The sequence below is a fragment of the Rhinoraja longicauda genome, chromosome 4 (assembly GCF_053455715.1).
Source record: "Rhinoraja longicauda isolate Sanriku21f chromosome 4, sRhiLon1.1, whole genome shotgun sequence".
NCBI classification, from domain to species: Eukaryota; Metazoa; Chordata; class Chondrichthyes; order Rajiformes; family Arhynchobatidae; genus Rhinoraja; species Rhinoraja longicauda.
This window is the reverse complement of record NC_135956.1, coordinates 44,505,444-44,522,826: the sequence shown is the minus strand read 5'-3', so window position 1 is coordinate 44,522,826 and position 17,383 is coordinate 44,505,444. Positions and strand designations below refer to the sequence as shown.

Here is a 17,383-nt window from a genome sequence, read left to right as displayed (position 1 = left end):
ACCACCAATTCCACATCTATTCAAAGAATCAGTCTCTCAGAATCCCAGCAGATTAGTCAAATGTGATTTTACTTTCATAAATCCATGCTGATCTGTGCAATACTATTATTCTTCTCAAGGTGTACTGATATTACATCCTTCAGTACAGATTGGTGAGCAGCATTTTTTAATTCTCTTTTGTTGGTAATACTTTTAAAGAAGTCCAGATGTTGCGTCTCTTTTCCAAAACTTTAACTGTTTCTTACCCCCACAGAGACTGCCTGACCTGCTGAATTCCTCCTTGATACAAGGGAACAGGTTCATGGATCTGACTAGTAGAACAGAAAAAGGCTCATCCTCATACAGGACAAAAACAATACTTGTCTCGGTATGTGCGGCGTCCAGTTTTACAGCAGCATACCACTCTCTCTCTCCCTCCATCCGCAGCGCTGATCGCGATTCAGCCCGTCGGTGAACCCCTCTCGTGTATGAACACATCAGAGTTATTGGGAAGGGAGAGATCAAAAAGAATACTTGTCTTGGTATGTGTGGGGTCTGTTTTATAGCAGCACACGTCTCTCTCTCTGCCTCCATCCACGGTGCTGATCGTGACTCAGCCCATCGGTGAACCCCTCTTGTACATGAACTTGAACTAACTTCTAGCTTATCGGCGCCTGTCTTTATACAGGTAAGAAATCAGGTGTTGAAATAACCGTCGGCTAGTCCTGGCCAATAGTGGCTGCTCCCAAATTCAAACTATAACCAATGGCAGGGGACTGCATCCCAGCCAGCAACCCCCTCCCCCCCCCCATCCCGGAACGAAGTGTTATTAGCTGCAGACTTGGCGCATAAGGCCATGCACACAGCACTAGGCTTGGCGCGTAAAGGTAATGCACACAGCGCTGCAGGTTTAGCGAGCAAAGGTTTAAACAGAGCACTGTCGGCTTAACACGTGGGAATTTAAACAAAGAGCTGGCGGCTGCAGCAATATGGGGTTTAAACATAGCGCTATGGGTCACAGACTGTTTGGGAAAATTCTTGTATATCATTCCACCCCTTGAACAGTCTGGTTACCGTCAATCCAGCCCCCAGGCGTTACCTTGTTACATCCGGCCCAGATCCTGTAGAAAAGTCCACGCAGTAGTGATACCAATCTGCACATACAATGTCGTTATATTATGGCCAACAAGATTGTCCTATTGGTCACGAGGTTGGTGATGTTTTCTTTTACCCCACTCAGGGTCAAACCAGTCACCGAGTCTGTATGACCGCGCATGGCACAAATTAACTTGTTTTGTCGGAGGTTCCAAATCTTAATACCATCATCAATAGATAATCTGATCGCTTGTGTCTTTAAACGTTGTTGCCAGTACTTGGTATGTGTTTTGAAACATATGGATTGCAGCCTTCTTCCGAATGCCCCATTGCTTCACTGTTTCGTCGTCGCTTCCTGTACAGACCAACTGTGATCCCCATCGGGCTGGATAACATGAATTCACAACGGATGTGTAACCTTTAAGTCTCTTGATTCTTTCACCAGTTTCACTGTCCCACAATGCTAAAGGTTCGTCTGTTGATGCTGTAAAAAGCATGTAACCTTCCAATGTAGCATAATTATCGCAGTCGCCATAAACCTTCCAAAACAACACGTCGATCACATCCTGCAGATGCCAGTCTTGACCCATTCAGGTGAAATTTACAATAAACGTCTCCCTCGTGACCCGTTAAAAGCATTAAAGGAGCTTGAAGACTCGAGGTTCTTGGTCCCACCTACAGCACGGCCTGCTGCAGGCTCTCCTGCACCGGGGGCAGCAGCTTGTTGTGGGGTTGCTTGGCCTGCACCAGCGCCATCTCGTTTGCTATTTCTTTTCACCAAACATTTTCCATTCTATTCGTCAGATCCTGCCGACTATGTCAAATGTTACAAGAGAACACGTTCAAGGACCTGACTAGTAGAACAGAAAAAGGCTCACTCGTCTGTTTCGTTGAAAATCAGTTTTATTGGCAAGAGAGGACAAAACAATACTTGTCTTGGTCTGCGCGGGGTCCAGTTTTACAGCAGCACACCACTCTCTCTCATTCTGCCTCCGTCCACTACGCTGATCACGACACAGCCCATCGGTGAACCCCTCTCGTACATGATTTATTCACAAAATGCTGGAGTAACTCAGCAGGTCAGGCAGCATCTCGGGAGAGAAGGAATGGGTGACGTTTCGAGAAACGTCACCCATTCCTTCTCTCCCGAGATGCTGCCTGACCTGCTGAGTTACTCCAGCATTTTGTGAATAAATCGATTTGTACCAGCATCTGCAGTTATTTTCTTATACCCTCTCGTACATGAACTTGAACTAATGTCTGGCTTATCGGCGCCTGCCTTTCTACAGGTAGGAAATCAGCTGTTAAAATAACCACCGGTACGTCCTGGCCAATAGCGCTGCTCCCAAATTTAAAAACTATAACCAATGGCAGGGGACTGCGTCCCAGCCAGCCCCCCGCCCTCCCATCCTTTGGGAACAAAGCGCTATCAGCCACAGACTGGTGCGTAAAGCAATACACAGGGCTACAGACTTGGTGTGCAAATCAATACACAGTGCTACAGACTTGGTGTGCAAATCAATACACAGTGCTACAGACTTGGTGTGCAAATCAATACACAGTGCTACAGACTTGGTGTGCAAATCAATACAGTGTTACAGACGGTGTGCAAATCTGTACACAGTGCTACAGACTTGGTGTGCAGATCAATACACAGTGCTACAGATGGTGTGCAAATCAATACACAGTGCTACAGACTTGGCGTGCAAATCAATACTACAGCCACAGTGCTATGGGTCACAGACAGTTCGGGAAAATTCTCCTATAACACTCCTGCAGTTTGTTTTTTGTTCCAGTTTCCAACATCTGCAGTCTCTTGTGATTCCAATATCAAAATTAACGTAAAGTGGAATACTTCTCCAACTACTTACAGTGCGAATATCATTTAGTTACACGTCTACATGGCAGAGTGTACAATGCAAGGTAAATTGCTGTTGTGGGGGGAACCAAGGTGCAGAGCAGGGACTAATTCCAGGCGGTGGCTCCAGTGCCAGCACATATTGTTGGGTTGATATTCATGCCATGTTCCCTGTACTGACAGACCTTCAAGGGATATCTTATTTGGATAGTTTGGAGCATGCTTTGGTGGCCTGTTGTGCAATTTATTGGCATGATGGACAGGCATTATCAATGGGTTCAGAACAGTATTACTTTGGGTTTATCCTCACCTTTGAAAGTATATGCTGTTCATTGACTGAATGATGCACCTTTGTGTTTCAATTCATACTTTTTTTAGTTGAGGGACAGTCCACCTGTTCACTTGACTGAGATGAACCTGGACAAATCTTTAAAAGTCCAAGGGAGATTTCAAGAATGCAGAACATGTGGTCAAAAGAAGTATGGCAGAGGCTGCAAGAGGAAGTGATGTAACAACCATCAATTTCCATGAGGTTTATAATCTTTTCCTTATGTATGCGGGCCAGTATCCCTACCACCTTCTCGATTAATCAGTCACCAACAACATGCCAAGAGCAACTGAGCAAACCTCTGATAAGATTCCAAGGTTTAATCCACAGAGATCAATTCACCCAATTCCTGGGGGGGTTAGTGTTATTCAAAAAAGCTTTAATTGGCCCAAGATAAACCTTCTGCATGCAGCTGAAGCGTACAAGATCACAAATGAACCAAGCAGCAGCACTGGCAGTGCACAGAGTAAACCAGTACAAATGAAAGATGTTTAATTGAGCACAGAGGAGGGGAAAAGGTCTCTTCCCCCTAAAGGAGAACCATTCCTTGAGACCATAATTACTGCAGTTGAAATCATTTATCCAATCACTGCAAACTCGTCCTGTTTTGATTGAAACAGAGTTAATTCTTGGCACTCTCAAAGGACTATTTTTTCATACAAGGGTGCTTTTCAGTCATGTGCAGCAACACATAATTAGTGTTAAAATACTGGTAAGTAGTGCAAGCTATCAACAAGCTCCAACTTCAGGTATGCAGAAACAAGTTAACTTGGGTCGACAAATCACTCAAACATTTTGACTAAGGTCACTGTTAACCAGACAATAGATCTAAAAGAATGTAGCATTTAGGTTACCCTGGCTGAAATGATACAATATTCCAACCATCCTGCCATTTTAGAACCAGCACTGTGTTCCCCCACTGTCACTACCTATTTTTTATAGTCTGGATTGGAAACGCTGCAGTTAGCAGCCAGCTAGAAAGATGGCAAATTGTAAACATACACTCCTACAATTAGAAACATAGAAAATAGGTGCCCTTCGAGCCAGCGTTGCCATTCATAGTGATCATGGCTGATCATCCACAATAAGTCATCCGTGCCTGCCTTCTCCCCATATCCCTTGATTCCGCTTACCCCTAGAGTATCTAACTCTCTTTTAAATTCATCCAGTGAATTGGCCTCCACTGCCTTCTGTGGCAGAGAATTCCACAAATTCACAACTCTCTGGGTGATAAAGTTGTTTCTCATCTCAGTTTTAAATGGCCTGCCCTTTATTCTTGGACTGTGGCCCCTGGTTCTGGACTCCCCAACATTTGGAACATTTTTCCTGCATCTAGCTTGTCCAGCCCTTTTTATAATTTTATACGTTCCTATAAGATCTCCTCTCATCCTTCTAAATTCCAGTGAATACAAACCCAATCTTTCCTAATATGACAGTCCCGCCATCCCGGGGATTAACCTCGTGAACCTACACTGCACTGCCTCAATAGCAAGGATGTCATTCCTCAAATTAGGAGACTAAAACTGCACACAATACTCCAGATGTGGTCTCACCAGGGCCCTGTACAACTGCAGAAGGACCTCTTTACTCCTATACTCAAATCCTCTTGTTATGAAGGCAACATGCCATTAGCTTTCTTCACTGCCTGCTGTACCTCAATGTTTACTTTGAGTAACTGGTGTACAAGGACATCCAGGTCTCGTTGCACTTCCTAATCTGACACCATTGAGATAATAATCTGTCTTCTTTTTCTTGCCACGAAGAAGGATAACCGCACATTTATCTACATTATACTGCATCTGCCATGCATCTGTCCACTCACTCAACCTGTCCAAGTCACCCTGCAACCTCCTAGGATCCTTCTCGCAGTTCACACTGCCACCCAGCTTTGTGTCATCTGCAAATTTGCTAATATTACTTTTAATTCTATCATCTAAATCATTCATATATATTGTAAATAGTTGCGACCCCAGCACCGAACCTTGCGGCACTCCACTCGCCACTGCCTGCCATTCTGACAGGGACCAGTTGATTCCTACTCTTTGTTTCCTGTCTGCCAACCAATTTTCTATCCATATTAATACCCTATCCCCAATACCATGTGCTCTAATTTTGCCCAATAATCTCCTGTGCGGGACCTAATCAAAGGCTTTCTGAAAGTCCAGATACACTACATCCACTGGCTCTCCTTCATCCATTTTACTTGTCACATCCTCGTAAACTTCCAGAAGATCTCAGCGGAAGTGGCGGCGCCTAACGGCTGCGGCTCGCTAGCAGTCTGTTCGTCTTTTTTCCTTTTTCTTTTGTTGTGTGTCGGTGTTGGGATGGTTTTTGTATTTTTTTGGTTGTGTATGTGTGGGGGGGGGGGGGGGTGGGGGAAACTTTTCTCTTCCTCACGGCACGGGGTGCGGCTCGGCCGCTGGACTTTACATCGTCCGGTGCGGCTTGGCCGCTGGACTTAACAGTGCCCGGTGCGGCTCGGCCGCAGGACTTTTCATCGCCCGGTGCGGCTTGGCCGCGGGACTTTACATCGCTGGTGCGGCTCAGCCGCTGGACTTAACAGTGCCCGGTGCAGCTCGGCTGCGGGGCCTAACATCGCCCGGTGCGGCTCGGCCGCGGGACTTTTCATCGCCGGTGCGGCTCGGCCGCGGGGCTTTACATCGCTGGTGCGGCTCGGCCGCGGGACCTAACATCGCCCGGTGCGGCTCGGCCGCGGGACTTAGCTGCGCAAGGCTTGGTCGCGGGGCCTTCCATCGCCCGGCTCGGCCGCGAGACGTTTCAGCGCCCGGTGCGACTCGGCCGCGGGGACTTCCATCCCCTTGCGGGGACTGTGCGGGTCGGTCGGGGATGAGCTGTCTGTCCGTGGGTGTGGGGAAGAGAGTGGAAGTTTTGTTGCCTCCATCACAGTGAGGGGGTGTTTGGAGTCACTGTGATGGACGTTTGTGTTGGGGTTATGTGTCTTGTGTTCTTTTTTGTATGACTGCTATGTAGTTTCGTTCGGTACCTCGGTACCGAATGACAAATGAAGCTCTGTTATACTGTTATACTGTTATTAGTCAAGTAGAATTTCCCCTTATTAAATCCATGCTGACTTGGACCAATCCTTTTACTGCTATCCAAATATGTCGTTATTACTTCTTTAATAACAGCAGGCAGTGAAGAAAGCCAATGGAATGTTGGCCTTCATAACAAGAGGAGTTGAGTATAGGAGCAAAGAGGTCCTTCTGCAGTTGTACAGGGCCCTAGTGAGACCGCACCTGGAGTACTGTGTGCAGTTTTGGTCTCCAAATTTGAGGAAGGATATTCTTGCTATTGGGGGTGTGCAGCGTAGGGCGTGCACCTATTGTCTATTGACTCCAGCATCTTCCCCATGTCAAGCTAACTGGTCTATAATTCCCCGTTTTCTCTCTCGCTCCTTTCTTAAAATGTGGGTTAACATTAGCTACCCTCCAATCCACAGGAACTGATCCTGAATCTATAGAACATTGGAAAATGATCACCAATGTGTCCACGATTTCCAGAGCCACCTCCTTGAGTAACCTGAGATGCAGACCATCAGGCCCCGGGGATTTATCAGCCTTCAGTCCCATCAGTCTACCCAATACTATTTCTCGCCTAATGCAAATTTCTTTCAGTTCCTCTGTCTCCCTTGATCCTCTGTCCTCTCGTACATCAGGGAGATTGCTGGTATCTTCTTTAGTGAAGTCAGAACCAAAGTACCTGTTCACCTCTTCTGCCATTTCCTCGTTCCCCATAATAATTTCATCTGTTTCTGCCTCCAAGGGACCCACATTTGTCTTACTAATCCTTTTCTCTTAACATACCGAAAGGTTTTACTATCCTTCTTTATATTCTTGGCCAGCTTACCCTCGTACTTCATCTTTTCACCCCGTATTGCCCTTTTTGTTACCTTCTGTTGTCCATTGAAAGTTTCTCAATCCTCTGGCTTCCCGCTACTCTTTGCTATGTTATACACCTTTTCTTTTAGTTTTATTCCAACCCTAACTTCCCTCGTCAGCCACGGATGCCTCCTACTCCCCTTAGAATTTTTCTTCCTCTTTTGAATGAAATGATCCTGCATCTTCTGAATTATGCCCAGAAATTCCTGCCATTGCTGTTCCACTGTCATTCCTGCTCGGATCCTTTTCCAGTCAACCATGAAAGGTAACCCTGGACATTTTACAACATTTTCATGCACATTTGCTGATTCTGTAAGAAGTATAATAGTTACGCTGTGGCTCTTTGCCCACTCTATGTATTCTAAGTGGTCAAGACAAACATGAATTTACACTAAACTGCAAATAGTCTTTTATGTTACAATTACCATCAATTTTTACAACTCAATGCACCTCAGCCTTTAACAAAGATTAACATTTTGCCAAGGCAAAACATATGTCTCCTATTATTGTTTTAACATTGTAAAACAATTTAGCAAGCATGAAATTTGATGGAAGTTTTGCTTTGAGTGATGTTATAATGAACTTCCATTCAATACCCTCATCAAATTGTAAAGACTCTCCAATCGACCTGTCCATGTGAGATGAACCAGTGAGACCAGTAAAGTTTTAATTCCCCCGTTTGCTGTCAAAGCTGAACCATTTACCGGTTGCCAGTAGGCTGTTTGGAATATAGAAATGGTGTTCCAGATGTGATAGGAGATTTGGTGCAGATCTTGATGGAGAAAAGGAAATTCATTCAAAGTTTCAGATCCTGTTTCATGCCGGCATTGCCAATTGAAAATGTGGGGGTGAAGGCCAAGGAGAGCATGGTGTTGTCCAATTACTTTTTGGCATAAGTGGAGCCAAAACCTAGCATGGATTCGGGAAATAATTCCGAAGGATTAAAGAAAAACAAATAAAAGTTATCCAGACTTTCATCCAAGTTCTTTTAGGATTTTTCCAACTTCTGGTTGATTACCCATGTCATCACGTGACTGCCAATAAAAAGTGATCAATGGATAGAGGACAGGAGACAAGAACATCAGTTCTCATTTATTTCAAAATCATACATTCTCTGGGTTTTTTTTATACTGGATTTGTAACAGCTGAAAGTTCCCTTTTGGGCAGTCCTCAAGCCTTTCCATCTTCTGTCATGAATGTGAATGCTTCTTCCCATGCCTATTCGTTCGACCCAACTAGTCCACACATCATCGCTGTGACCTTGACTCTCCAATCTCTGGCCTTACTCACAGTGCTTATATTAAAATGTTCCATTTCAACATATTTAAAAACAGTGGAAATCTATATAAGCACAACACCCAATGAGAAATCCTTAAGTCAGAGGCACAACCAAACTTGCACTTGCCTCAGTTTGCACTCCATTTGTAACTCATCTTTCAAATAGCAAAGATATCTTTCAGTCCATCAGGTAAGTTTTTTTTAACTGACTGCAAGCTGTGAAATAAGAATAGAACCAGGGAATATGATCTGGATAAGGTGGAAAGACATTGGAGAAGGATGATGCAGTAACAATGTCTAAGACTGCAGAATGTCCAAAGAGGATAAAGATGGATAGATTATCATTGTTCTAATTGTTAGTAATTAATTAGACCTAGTTTAGTACTGCAATAAGAATAAAAATCTGATTGCAGGATTCAAACAACAAACACAATGATGATATGGCTGAGAGAAGAGGAAGGTAGGAGATGTGGTTATAGTTGACAAGGATTGAAAATTTAAGAGGTTTGCTTTGAAGTAGTGATGATGATAGATGGAAGGTAGACACAAAATGCTGGAGGAACTCAGCGGGACAGGGTGGGGGTCAGGAGAGGGGGAGGGGGAAATAGGGGTGGGGAGGGGGAATGGGGGTGGAGGCAGGGCTGGGGGAGTGGGGGTGGGGGTAGGGGAGGGACAAGTGGGCGTGGTGTTGGGGGGATGGAGTGGGTCAGTGGGGGGAGGAGGGGGGGATAAGGGGGATTGAGTGGGGAGGGGGGGGTTTGAGGGTGTTACACCAATACAGGAGAGGCTTTGAGTCCAGGGCTCACTCAGTGACGACACCCTCTCCCCTTCCCTGTTCCCCCTCTACGAGGAATGGGCCCAACGGATCCAATTGGTCTAGTCAAAGCTAAAAATGCAGATATTGTGTCTGGTTATAGCTTAAATATATTACAGGGAAAGGCAGGTGAAAAGACATGACAAGGTTTAAAACAGGACAAGAAATTTGCATTCACTGTTCATCCTGGAGAATAATAATAATAATAATAATAATAATACATTTTATTTATATAGCGCTTTTCATATACTCAAAGATGCTTTACAGAGATTTTGAGAACATAGGGAAATGAATAAATAGATAAATAAGTAAATAAATAAATGAACAGAGAAAGGAGACAGAAGGTGAGGTGACCTTCAGTGGTTGAAGGCAGTACTGAACAGGTGAGACTTCAGCGATGTTTTGAATGTGGTGAGTGTGGGGGAGTCTCTAACGGTTTGGGGTAGTGAGTTCCATAGGGTGGGAGCAGCGATGGAGAAAGCCCTGTCCCCCCAGGATCTGAGTTTAGTCCGGATGTGGGGGGATAGGAGATTGGCAGCGGCAGAACGGAGGGTGCAGGTGGGAGTGTGCCTGTGGAGGAGGTCGGTCAGGTAGGATGGGGCCAGGTTATGGAGGGCTTTGTAGGTTATGAGGAGGATTTTGTACTGGATTCTCTGGGGGATGGGGAGCCAGTGGAGTTTATAAAGGACGGGGGTGATATGGTCACGGATCGAGGTGTGTGTGAGTAGACGGGCAGCGGAGTTTTGAATGTATTGAAGTTTATTGATGATTTTTGAGGGTGCGCCATAGAGGAGGCTGTTGCAGTAGTCCAGACGGGAGGTGATGAAGGCGTGGATGAGGGTTTCTGCAGCTGTGGAGGAGAGGGATGGACGGAGACGGGCAATGTTTTTGAGGTGGAAGAAGGCTGTCTTTGTGATGTGTTTGATGTGTTTGTCGATGGAGAGGGTTTGATCAAGGATGATTCCAAGATTCCGGATGTGAGGTGAGGTGGATACTGGGAGACCATCAATGTTGAGGATGAAGTTTTGGGTGGATTTGGTGAGCATTTTTGGACCAATGATGATGATTTCAGATTTGTTGCAATTGAGTTTGAGGAAGTTTGATTGAAGCCAAGATTTTATTTCAGTAATGCAGTTTGTCAGTGTAGAGTGTGTGGTGGAGGAGATTGACTTGGTGGAGATGAGGAGCTGGATATCATCGGCGAAGCAGTGGAAGTTGAGACCATGACGGCGGATTAATTGACCAAGGGGGAACAGGTAGAGGATGAAGAGGAGGGGGCCAAGGACTGAGCCTTGGGGGACACCTTGGGGGAGGGGAGCGGTGGGGGATTTACAGTTGTTAATGGAGATGAACTGGTGTCTGTCAGAGAGGTAAGATTTGAACCAGGATAGGGCTGTGCCGGTGATGTTAAGGGAGGTTTCAAGTCGGGTGAGGAGAATGGAGTGATTTATGGTGTCAAAGGCGGCGCTGAGGTCAAGTAGGATGAGGATGTTGAGGTTGCCAGCGTCAGAGGAGAGGAGAATGTCGTTTGTGATTTTGAGGAGCGCAGTTTCAGTACAGTGGTTTGAGCGGAATCCGGATTGGAAAGTTTCATACAGGTTATTGGTAGAGAGGTGGTATTTGAGTTGGGAAGCTACAGCACGTTCCAAAACTTTGGACAGAAAGGGTAGGTTGGAGATTGGTCTGAAGTTGTTTGGGGTGTCAGGGTTTAGACCAGGTTTTTTCAGAATGGGGGTGACAGCAGCGATTTTGAGGGATGGCGGGACGATGCCAGTGGACAGGGAGGAGTTTATTGTTGCAGTGATAAGTGGAGAGAGAGCAGGTAGGCAGGCCTTGACAAAGCTGGAGGGGATGGGGTCCAGAGAGCAGGTGGCAGTTTTTATTCCTGTGAAGAGGTCAGAGAGGTCGGTGGTGGAGATTGGGGAGAACTGAGGCAGGGGCTGACAGGATAAGGGGGGGCAGGTGGTTTGAGGGGGAGCAGGTGCGTTGGTGGTTAAGGTGCTGTAGATGTTGTCTATTTTGCTTTGGAAGAATGAAAGGAAAGTGGTGCATTTGTCAACTGTGAATGATTGGGAGATGGTGTCCAGGGGGCTGAGGAGTTTGTTTATTGTAGAGATGTGAATAGGTGACCTACAGTTTTGGATGACTTCAAAGTTACAGCAGATAGAAGGGAAATGGGGATTCGTCACATCAAAGTTTTAATGACAGTTATTAACGGTTTTGCTAAAGATTGCCGATGGTGAAAGAAGTTTTGATAATGAGAATCATAGAGTCCAAGAGATATACAGCATGAAAACGTCCCCTTCGGCCCAACTTGCCCACGCCAAACAAGGTGCCCCATCTACGCTATCCTACCTGTCTGTGTTTAGTCCATATCCCTCTGAACTTTTCCTATTCATATACCTGCCCAAATGTATTTTAAATGTTGTTGTTGTACCTGCCTCAACTATCTCCTCTGGCAGTTCATTCCATATACCCACCACCCTCAGTGTGAAAACATTGCCCCTCAGATACATATTAAATCTTTCTCCTCTCACCTTAAACCGATGTCCCATGTATCTTAAATCTACTAATCTGGGTAAAAGACTGCATTTAACCTATCTATTCCCCTCATGATCTTACACACCTCTTTTCAGATCACTCCTCGTCCTCCTGCATTCGAAGGAATAAAGTCCTAGCCTGCCCCACCTCTCCTTATAGCTCAGGCCTTCAAGTCCGAGCAATATCCTCGTAAATCGTCTCTGCACTCTTTCCAGCTTAACAACATCCTTATTGTAGCAGGGTGACCATAACTGAACTCGATACCCTGAATGTGCCTTCACCGACGTCTTATACAACTGTAACATAATTCTACAACTTCTATATTCAATAGTAGACACAAAATGCTGGAGTAACTCAGTGGCACAGGGAGCATCTCTGGAGAGAAGGAATGGGTGACGTTTCGGGTCGAGACCCTTCTTCAGACTCAATACCCTGACTCATGAAGGCCAACATACCAAAAGCCTTCTTGACCATCCTATCTACCTGTGACACCACTTTCACAGAACTTTGTACCAAGACTCCTAGATCCATCCTCTCCACAACGCACCCCAGGGCCCTGCCATTCACTGTGAAGATCCTGCGCTGGTTTAATTTCCCAAAATGCAACACCTCACACTTATCTGCATTAAACTCCACCAGATTCCTGGGATGGCAGAACTTTCATATGAAGAAAGACTGGATAGACTCGGCTTGAACTCGCTGGAATTTAGAAGATTGAGGGGGGATCTTACAGAAACGTACAAAATTCTTAAGGGGTTGGACAGGCTAGATGCAGGAAGATTGTTCCCGATGTTGGGGAAGTCCAGAAAAAGGGGTCACATTTTAAGGATAAGGGGGAAGTCATTTAGGACCGAGATGAGAAAGGTTTTTTTCACACAGAGAGTGGTGAATCTGTGGAATTCTCTGCCACAGAAGGTAATTGAGGCCAGTTCATTGGCTATATTTAAGAGGGAGTTAGATGTGGCCCTTGTGGCTAAAGGGATCAGGGGGTATGCAGAGAAGGCAGGTACAGGATACTGAGCTGGATGATCAGCCATGATCATATTGAATGGCGGTGCAGGCTCGAAGGGCCGAATGGCCCACTCCTGCACCTATTGTCTATGTTTCTATATTTCTAATTATTCCTCGGCCCACTTGCCCAACTGACTCAAGATCCTGCTGTAATTTTACAGTAATTCTTGCTGCAATTTTACACCTTCCAGTCTTCCGGCACCTCACCCGTGTCGAATGATGATTCACATATCTCAGCCAGCGCAACTGCAATTTGTTCTCTAGCTTTCCACAGCATCCTCAAATATGTCTGGCAGTTAAAAAACATACACCGCCCAAGCATGCTCAATTTACATATATCCTATCAAATAATTGTCACTGCACAGATTCAAGAAAGCTTCTCACAAATTTGAATATAGCAAATATAAACTCATTTTAACTCTTTACTAAAGGAGGGGGAGAGTTTAAAGGGGAATGACATAAAACAGTTAACCCACCATTAGTATTAAGGAAAATGCTGGACAAAATGGCAACACCACATGTGGATAGGGTGGTGAAGAAGGCGTTTGGTATGCTTGCCTTTATAAATCAGAGCATCGAGTATAGAAGTTGGGATGTAATGTTAAAATTGTACAGGGCATTGGTGAGGCCGAATCTGGAGTATGGTCTGCAGTTCTGGTCGCCAAATTATAGGAAGGATGTCGACAAAATGGAGAGGGTACAGAGGAGATTTACTAGAATGTTGCCTGGGTTTCAGCACTTAAGCTACAGAGAGAGGTTGAACAGGTTGGGTCTTTATTCTTTGGAGCGTAGAAGGTTGAGGGGGGACGATAGAGGTTTTAAAATTTTTGAGAGGGACGGACAGAGTTGACGTGGGTAGGCTTTTCCCTTTGAGAGTGGGGAAGATTCCAACAAGGGGACATAGCTTCAGAATTGAGGGACAAAGGTTTAGGGGTAACATGAGGGGAAACTTCTTTACTCAGAGGGTGGTGGCTGTATGGAATGGGCTTCCGGTGGAAGTGGTGGAGGCTGGCTCGATTTTATTATTTAAGAGTAAATTGGATAGGTATATGGATAGGAGGGGATTAGAGGGTTATGGTCTGAGTGCAGGTAGATGAGACTAGGTCAGGGAGAATGGTCGGCGTGGACTGGTAGGGCCGGACAGGCCTGTTTCCATGCTGTAGTTGTTATATGGTTATATGGTTATATGGTTAAAAAACTTACAAAATAACAATAGAATTGGGCAAAGTTAACATGGATTTATGCAATGAAAATCCGACTTAACAAATCGGTTAAGTTCTTTTGTGGTTGTAATTTACAGAATAGAGGGCCAAGCAGTTAATGTTATATATTGGACTTCCTGAAGACTATTGATAAGATGCCTCATTGGAGATTATTAAATGGTATGAGTAGCAATTATGGAGATACAAGGAACTGTGGATGCTGGTTTACAAACAAAATGCACAAAGTGCTGGAGGAACTCAGTGGATCAGGCAGCATCTCTGGAGAAATGGACGTGATGTTTCGTGTAGGAACCCTTCTGCAGACAATTGTGATTGAGAGGGGAGAAAGTTGGAAGAGAGGTTGGGGCAGGAGAAAGCCTTGTAAGTGATAGGTGGTTGTAGGTCAAGAGGTTTTGATCAGCAGATGGTTGGATAAAGGCCAGAGATAAAAAGATTAAATGTGTGAGATAAGGAGAAAAGGAAAGAGGTGCGAACTGATGCCAGAGAGAGGTAGAAACATGGAAGTGCATATGCTGGTTTATTAAAAAAAGCACAAAATGCTGGAGTAACTCAACAGACCACGCAGCATCTCTGGAGAACATGGTCTGAAGAAGAGTACTGGCCTAAAACATCACTTATTCTTGTTTTCTGCATTAGGATGGAGATTCTGCATTACTATGGAAAGGTACACGGTTAATTTAGAGACTAGGGTCCTGAACTTGAATATATGAGACTTTGAAGGTATGAGATGGGAATGGCTAGGATAGACTGGCAAATTATACTTAAAGGGTTGACAGTGGAGATGCAATGGCAAAGATTTAAAGATCACATGGATGAACTCCAAAAATTGTTCATCCCTGTCTGGCGAGAAAATAAAACTGGGAAAGCAGCTCATCCGTGGCTGATGAGGGAAGTCAAGGATAGTGTTAAATCCAAGAAAGAGGCATATAAATTGGCCAGAAGAAGTAGTAAACCAGAGGATTGGGAGAAATTTAGAACTCAACAGAGGAGGCCAAAGGGGTTAATTAAGAAGGGGAAAAGCATGGTCTGCATCCCAGAGTACTCGTGGATGCATTGGTGATAATTTTCCAATGTTCTTTCGACTTCGGGTCAGTTCCTGTGGACTGGAGGGTAGCCAACGTAACTATACCTTTTAAGAATGGAGCAAGAGAGAAAATGGGGAATTATAGGCCAATTAGCCTTACATTGATAGTGGGGAAGATGCTGGAGTCAAATATTAAAGATGTTAATAGCAGCGCATTTGGAAAGCAGTGACAGGATCGGTCAAAGTCAGCATGGATTTATGAAGGGGAATTTTTGCTTGACTAATCTTTTGGAATTTTTTGAGGATGTAACAAGTAGAATGGATAAGGGAGAGCCAGTGGATGTGGTGTGCCTGGACCTTTGACAAGGCCCCACACAATAGATTAGTATGCAAAATTAGAGCACATGATATTGGGGATAGGGTATTGACATGGATAGAGAACTGGATGGCAGACAGGAAGCAAAGAGTAGGAATTAACGGGTCCTTTTCAGAATGGCAGGCAATGACCAGTGGGGTTCCGCAAGGCTCGGTGCTGGGACCCCAGTTGTTTACAATATATATGAACGATTTAGACGAGGGAATTAAATGTAACTTTTCTAAGTTTGTGGATGACACAAAGCTGGGTGGCAGTGTGAGCTGCAGGAGGACGCTATGAGGTTGCAGGGTGACTTGGATAGGTTGGGTGAGTGGGCAGATGCATGGCAGATGCAGTACAATGTGGATAAATGTGAGGTGATCCACTTTGGTGGCAAGAACAGGAAGGCAGATTATTATCTGAATGGTGTCAGATTAGGAGAAGAGGAGGTGCAACGAGACCTGGATGTGCTTGTACATCAGTCACTAAACGTAAGCATGCAGGTACAGCAGGCAGTGAAGAAAGCTAATGGCATGTTGGCCTTCATTGCGAGAGGATTTAAGTTTAGGAGCAAGGAAGTCCTATTGCAGTTGCACAGGGCCCTGGTGAGACCGCACCTGGAGTATTGTGTGCAATTTTGGTCTCTTAATTTGAGGAAGGACATTATTGCCATTGAGGGAGTGCAGGGTAGGTTCATCAGGTTAATTCCCAGGATGGCAGGTCTGACGTATGATGAAAGAATGGGTCGACTGGGCTTGTATTTGCTAGAATTTAGAAGGATGAGAGGGGATCTTATAGAAACATATAAAATGCTCAGAGGATTGGACAGGATAGATGCAGGAAAAATGTTCCCGATGCTGGGCGAGTCCAAGAACCAGGGTCACAGTTTAAAAATAAGGGTTAGGCCATTTAGGACTGAGATGAGGGAAAACCTTTTCACCCAGAGAGTTGTGAATCTGTGGAATTCTCTGTCACAGAAGGCAGTGGAGGCTAATTCATTGGATGTTTTCAAGAGAGAGTTAGATTTAGCTCTTAGGGCTAAGGGAATCAAGGGATATGGGGAAAAAGCCGGAAAGGGTTACTGATTTTGGATGATCAACCATGATCATATTGAATGGCGGTGCTGGCTCGAAGGGCCAAATGGCCTACTCCTATTTTCTATGTTTCCATGTTTTCCTGACTCACTCAAGTTACTCCAGCATTTTGTGTCATTTTTTTGAAGGAAAATAGGTGGAAGGGAAAAAATTAGTGCAAATGCAGCTGGGGCTTGTGGAAGAGAGATGGGGAGGGAAAGGGGCAGGGGAGAAGGGGGTGTTGTTTGTAGGTTAGTTACCTAAAATTGGAGTGTTTAATGTTAATTTCCCCAGTGTGGGACGAATAAAGGAATATATTTCTATTTAATACCATTAGGCTGAAAGCTACCCAAGCCGAATATGATGAGCTGATCCTACATTTTGAATGTGGCTGCACCCTGGCAATGGAGGAGGACCAGGTCAGAAAGATCAGTGTGGGAATGGGAATGGGAATTAAAATGGTTAGCAACCGGAAAATCCAGCAGTCCTTGGCAAGCCGAGCGTGAGTGTTCGGCGAAACTGTTGCCTAGTCTATGCTGGGTCTCACTGATGTAAAGGAAGCAACCTTCAGAAAAGGAAACACCAAATGTACTAGATGAGGATACAACATTTACACATGAAGCTCTGTCTCGCCTGGTAATATTCTAGCAGTTATATTCTATTTTGGATGGAAGTTAACAGAAAGAAAATAGAATAGGAACAAATTGATTATTTTTTAAACAACGGGATGACCATTGAGGTGCCAGAAAGATAATGATTTGGATGAGAAGATCAAGTGTAACATCAAAGTTTGTTGCGGAAACAAAGCTAGATGGCAATTTGAGCTAGAAGGGACCTTGTGGGGATCTAGACAGTTTAACTGAATGGATAAGGACCTGTATTTGGAACATTGTGTAGAAAAATTG

At 44.8% G+C, this 17,383-nt stretch overlaps 1 protein-coding gene and 1 pseudogene across 3 annotated transcripts in view; both read right to left on the bottom strand.

Moving 5' to 3' along the window:
* emc2 (ER membrane protein complex subunit 2) overlaps positions 1-17,383 on the bottom strand; it is a 181,866-nt gene that overhangs the window by 70,095 nt on the left and 94,388 nt on the right. The gene's annotated exons all lie outside the window — the stretch shown is intronic.
* Positions 1,151-1,830, bottom strand: LOC144592535 (U5 small nuclear ribonucleoprotein 40 kDa protein pseudogene; annotated as a pseudogene).